Consider the following 6,000-nt stretch of genomic DNA (forward strand, 5'->3'; position numbering starts at 1 on the left):
TGGCATGGTTTAACTAAAGGGGGCTCGAGAAAAGGCTGCGTCACATGGGCCCCTGTAAATATAACTTTTCCTGCAGTGTCTAGGAAGGTCTCACTTGACTCGCATGAGGGAATGAGCAGAAATCTGACCTCCAGTGTCACCCTGTTCTAGTGTTCTAGATCATAGTACCACATTCAACTTCTGGACCCAAGTACAAACCCAGAAACTTAATGAAGAAAAGATGCATACACTGGCAGAAAGCCCACACAAAGTACCCAAGTACCCATCAGAATTGAAGTTATCTCCATAGGTCATCAGGGGAGAGGGACTGTATGTCATTTTGCTTGATGCACATGATGTTTATATGCAGAGACTCGTGCTTCTCTCAGCCTTGGTTAGAAGAGCTGTAGTGGGTAACAGTTAACACAGAGACTCACAGCTGCTCAAGCTGAAAATAAGGGACTGCTGAGTGCTACGCCCTAAACAGGAAATCTATGTCTTCCCCCTCAAGGCTCGAAGAACAGCATGGAAGACAGGAGAGAGTGCAAGAACTAGAGAATGCAAAGAAGTGAAAATCAGCTTTCTGCATGTGTCATGGCTGGTGTGTCCATGAACTCATAAAGAGCAGCAGTGGCTATTTGAACAAGGCTGGGTCCATCCACATTCCATTTTGAATGAAAATGAAGGAAGGGCCCTAAGCCATCTTTCCCTCGGTTGCTAGTCACTGAGGAGGGGGAGTCATATTCTTCAGTGGTGGAATCACTGACGTTGTTCTTCTCTGAGTAAAGAACCCCGATTTATGCTGTGCAAGCAACCCAATTAAATGCAGTGGGCCACCAAGAGAAGATATGAAAATAGGCATAAGATGGAGACTTGTTACGAAGGATGAGGGGGTGAGCTGAATGGGGATGGGAGAGGTATGACCAAAGTACATTACATGTATGTATGAAACCATGAGAACATTTTTCCTTCTAAAAAGAACCTACGGGACCTCTGGCATCCACTTTCTGGCAAAGGTCCATGACTAAATATAAATGCATATTGGACATAAGGGCTAAAGTGATGCCAAATCCAGGATACCCAGACCACTGGAATGATAGAGCACTCATGTGGACTCTGATGGCAGGAATGGATAAACAAATTTTTCATTCCTATCACTTACTGCCCCTAGGCCAGTGTCTTAATTAATAGATTAAGTATTCTCATGAAAACCTTCAACAGAAATGGGGAGAACATAGTGACGAAGGACAGGACCAATTTATGATTTCATTGTCATAATAATACAGAAGCTACAGCCTAGGAATATCATGGAAATGAGCGCCACCATCAAACACCTAGGAAAATGCAGGGCTTGCAATACCCATCCTGGGGCTATTCTCTTCTTTGGTTTAGCCACTGCCACGGAGAAATGAGTCCTGGAAGATGCAAATGGGTTAGGAGAGCTGAGTGAGTATGTTGCCAATGGTAAGTGTTCCCCTCTCTTGTCTCATTATTAGAACAAATCAGCAGAGTCTTGCTATTGGGTATGGAGGCCTCAACCCAGCAGATGCTTTTCTCACTTGGTGGGGCAAGTGAAAGACACCCTTAAGGCTTTCTCAGAGATGTCATAACTCTCCTTTTACTCTTACCCCTCTCTTCCCTCTGTATCACAAAGCATGATGGACTGGGCTAAAGATTTCAGCTAACGGTTAAGCTGAAATGGTTAGGCAGTTGGAAGGAGCAGGCTCTGAGGTCTGTGAGAGTGAACGTTTCCTATTGCTGAGAATTGGGGCTGTGAATTAATCTTCTCCAATGTACACAGGGCTTACTTGCGACACACAGAATGACTTCCAGAGCTGTACCCAGTGCAGTGAGTTAGCCACTGGCTGGTGAACTGGAAACAGGAGCCCAGGCACACTGCATTGCAAACCACCACTAGGTGAACATAGCACCATCCATGCCAACAAGTGTCTCTAGAATTCTATTTCCACTTCATGGCCAATCTGTCTTACTGAATGTCATTCCTCATCCCCACAGTTTGGTGACAACCCATCTAGTCACTGGACATCATGAAGGACTCTGTTCACCAGTGGAATCTTCCTGAAAGCCACTGAGAAATCAGGAAACACCATACCTACCACTCCCCTTGCCTTGAGCGTTCCCACAGCCTTCTTATGTCTAGATTTATTTAATCCCAATCCTAATCCTAGACCTGTGAATGTTATGTTACTTGTCAAAAGCTCCTTTATCCACGTGATGAAATGAATGGATCTTAAGACGAGAAGATTATCTTGGCAAGCCTGGTATGAACACACGTGTCCTGAAAAGAGGAGACTCTTACCTGGTACAAGGTGGGAGTGGACAGGAAGATTCACAGTGTGAGAGCAATGCAGCCTGCAATTGCTGGCTTTGAAAACACAGGAGGGAACTTTAAGCCGTCAGCTGACAATGCATCATAGAAGCTATGTTCTCTGTACCGCCACTCTCAAAGATGGAAATTCTGTCAGCACCTTGACAAAGCAAAACAAAAACCCTGTCGGATACCTGGGTCAAGTTCTACTGTTCAGATATGTGAGACAATCAATTCCTTTTCTTTTTGCACAGCAAATTTTTGGTGCATGTGCATATGAGTATATATATATATATATATATATATATATATATATATATATTCATATGTATTCATATGCATGTGTTCATGTACATGTGTGTGTGTGAATGTGTGTTTAAGCAGTTAAAAACCCATAACATTACTTAAAGTTCCTACAACCAAAGCTAAATTAGTGACCAGATCCCATTATTCAGAATATGGCATATGTTCAAATAAGTGAAAAAAAAATCTAACTGTAATTTAGAAATGGAACACAGAAGTCAAGTAATAAAGAATAAAACCTTTCCCCATCAAGTTGTAGGAGTGGTGGCTAACACCTGTCTCTGCTGCAGTTCCACTTTTCAGGTGACCCCCTAGCCTCTGGTAGGGCTGATTACATAGGACTTCTACACAGGGGCAATGGTGTCCCCTCCTGCTCCCTGGCCATCAGTAGGCACAAGTATATTCTAGATTAGAATTTTTCTCCCTCTCTAACATCTTTTTGTCACATGTCATCCATGGTCTAAACAGATGCCTCTGGCACTGTCCTGAAAACACATACATAATCTCCTATTAAATAATTCATTTTGCAGAAGGTAAGACAGTGGGTGGACCAATACCCACAGGATTCACTGGCCCCATCATGCACCCATCATTCTTCATGAACTTACAGAACATGGATATGACCTTTGTAAAAGTCAGTGCTGGTGTGAGGTAAATCTTGTGAGATTTGAGTATATTTTGTAGGGAATACTGTATGCGTTGAGTGAACAACAAATATAGGGTGTTCTTGCACCCACTGATATAATTTTCAGGTTCAGAAATGAAGGCATGAAAGTGGTGTGTGGGTTTGTGTGCACACATGTGGTGGACTGAGGGGGCCCTTCAAGGCTCATAGTTGTAACTGGTGACTCTCCTGGTTGTATTTGGTCTCCTGTCTTTGTCACTGTATTCAGCTTATTTATCCCTTGACTTTAATAGCTAATATTTAGCCAACACTGGGATGTCAGAGGCGGTTCTGGATGAATTACATGTAATAATTCACTTAGTCACCACAACAGCAAACACAGTCAATTTTTAGAAAGCACTTCACTGACCATATTTTGCTGAGCTCAGAGAAGTGGTAATTCCCAACAATCACCCAGTGTAAGCTTAGTACCTACATCCATAACCACTGTTCTCTCCTACCTGTCACCAGAGGTGCATCTCCATGAGGAAATATAGCAAGCATTCCACTGCACCATAACGATGGCTTCCCGGATGGCTGGGGCTTCTCATAACTGGACAAAGATACCAAAAGGTGACTTTGTAGTGTATTAGATGAGAGGTAGGATTGTTGCTGTGAAAGGAGAGAAGAGAAGGGAATAAATTGAAGGAATCTCTTGACATCATTCACAGTGGTGAATGTGCATGAATACCTAGGCAGCAGCATCAACAGCTCAGAAGTGAAACTGCAGCTGTGGGCACCCCTGGCCTTGGCGGGGGGGGGGCATGGCATGGTAGGAACCCAACTGGTTGATATGCTACATAAAGCCAAAAGAAACATAAAATGAAAGAATCTGCATAAAAACCAACTGTGGTGCCATGTCACCCATTGGGGATGTCTTGGGGATGTCTGTGGGGGTGGCTGTGATATCTCTGTATTTCTCTCTTTATGGAGTCATGAATCTCTCTTCTATCTTCTTTTCATTTTCGTCATGATTGTATATGATGCACTGGGGTGCTACCTAGCTTCCAACGTAGATCGTATGTAACAGTAAAACATTCTCACCAGATGTCCTCTGGGGGAAGTTCAGAATAGCAAGATCTCAGGCTGTCTACCTCTGGGACAGAGTGGATGTGGTTATGGGTCTGTGAATGACAATTACTTTGGCTGAAAGCTTCTATTCTTCCATTTCTCCTTTCTTCCTTTCTTCTTTTCTTCCTTCCTTCCTAGTGATTAGAATTTTTTTATATATATACTTAAGAGATTAGATCTGGATTTGGGCCAAGCCAAAGAATCTATTGCAGTGGAAACATTTCTTTCCCTCACCCTTTCCAACATCAGACTCCTCTTTTGATTATTGCAGATGTGCCCATTATAATCTGACTTCTAGTATTACATCCTATGCTTCTTTCATCTTGTTTCCAAGCAAACAGCTCATAGGAACAACCCTAGGTTGGCTGACTCACTCCTCCTCAGAACAGAAGACTGGAGTAGGTAGCACAGAATGAAGGATGCTTAGAGCTCATTTGCATCACTGATGTCACTGTCCAGAAAGTGGCCTGTACATTGCAACCTGCAGATTCTCTTATTCTTTTCTCTACAGAATTGAAGTGACATTTATTTCCTCAGCAAAAGGGCAGTGGGTGGCCAGAGGCTGTATTTTGTCTAATTTAGAGATCTTGGGAGGAGTGAAGCACAGTCAAAAATGCCAGTGTAGTGAGGGTGTTGGGTTGTTGTTGGAGGGGACCTGTTCTGACATTAAGACTCTATCAACATTCTTTTTCCTAACAAGAGTAGGGATAAATTCCAAGTCATAAGTGATTTCTTATTTACTCATATGATGTGTGTGTGTGTGTGTCTGTGTGTCTGTGTGTCTGTGTGTCTGTGTGTCTGTGTGTGTGTGTGTTTTTTTATGGCATGTGCATGTATTGGAAGTGTGTGCATATGTGTATGCATGTGTGTGTGTGTGTGTGTGTGTGTGTGTGTGTGTGTGTGCATGTCAAGGCTAGTTGATTGCTTCACTGTCATTCCTCTGTCACTATCCATCTTTGTCTTGAGACAAGCTCTCTCATTGGTCTGGGACCCATTCCTCCTGTTAAGCTGATTGGCTAAAAAGCTCCAAGGATCTTCTTGTCTCATCTGAATGCAGAGATCACAAGTGTGAACGATTACAGTGAGCTTTTTATGGAACTTTGGGGACCAAGCCCATATCTTTATACTTGCAAAGCAAGTCCTCTACTTGCTGAGCCATCTCCCTCACCCTATTCATATGATTTTTACACATCAGAAGATGACATTCCCATTTTATCAAAAATGGTGTAGCCAACTGGTATGTCAGAATCAAGGCTGCATGAAACACAACAAAAGTAGAAGCCCTGGTATCTTAATTAACACCCAGACACATAGGCACAAACCACCATATGTATGAGAAAGGAGGTCCCCAAGAGTATGGGAATCCCCAAAATGCCAATAGGAATGTGGAAGCCCAATCTGAGAACAGTTCCTTCAAATGGGAAGGGATTCAGTAGGGTCCAGTTAGTGACTGAGAACAAGAGAATAATGGGGCTGTAATGACAGAACGTTCTTAACCAATCCAAACCCTGCAACCTTTTAAAATGCACCAGCTAAATCTTATTTATAAGATAAACCGTGGGGAGAAGCAACTAAGCTTTGATAGGACAAAAACAAGGGGTGGTTCATACAGGAAAAACTTCAGATGAAAGCAAAGGGATATTCCAAACCAGGA

At 42.9% G+C, this 6,000-nt stretch overlaps 1 long non-coding RNA gene across 1 annotated transcript in view; it reads right to left on the reverse strand.

Annotated features, from left to right (window-relative positions):
• The window catches only part of Gm31698, a 64,577-nt gene extending 60,696 nt beyond the window's left edge, over positions 1 to 3,881 (reverse strand). Inside the window, exons 1-2 of the long non-coding RNA XR_379356.3 lie at positions 3,737 to 3,881; positions 2,300 to 2,468 (exon numbers count right to left, since the gene is read on the reverse strand). This is a non-coding gene — a long non-coding RNA (predicted gene, 31698). The remainder of the gene's footprint in view (positions 1 to 2,299; positions 2,469 to 3,736) is intronic.
• Between the last annotated feature and the right edge of the window lie 2,119 nt (positions 3,882 to 6,000).

This window comes from Mus musculus, chromosome 9 (assembly GCF_000001635.26).
Source record: "Mus musculus strain C57BL/6J chromosome 9, GRCm38.p6 C57BL/6J".
Taxonomy (NCBI): domain Eukaryota; kingdom Metazoa; phylum Chordata; class Mammalia; order Rodentia; family Muridae; genus Mus; species Mus musculus.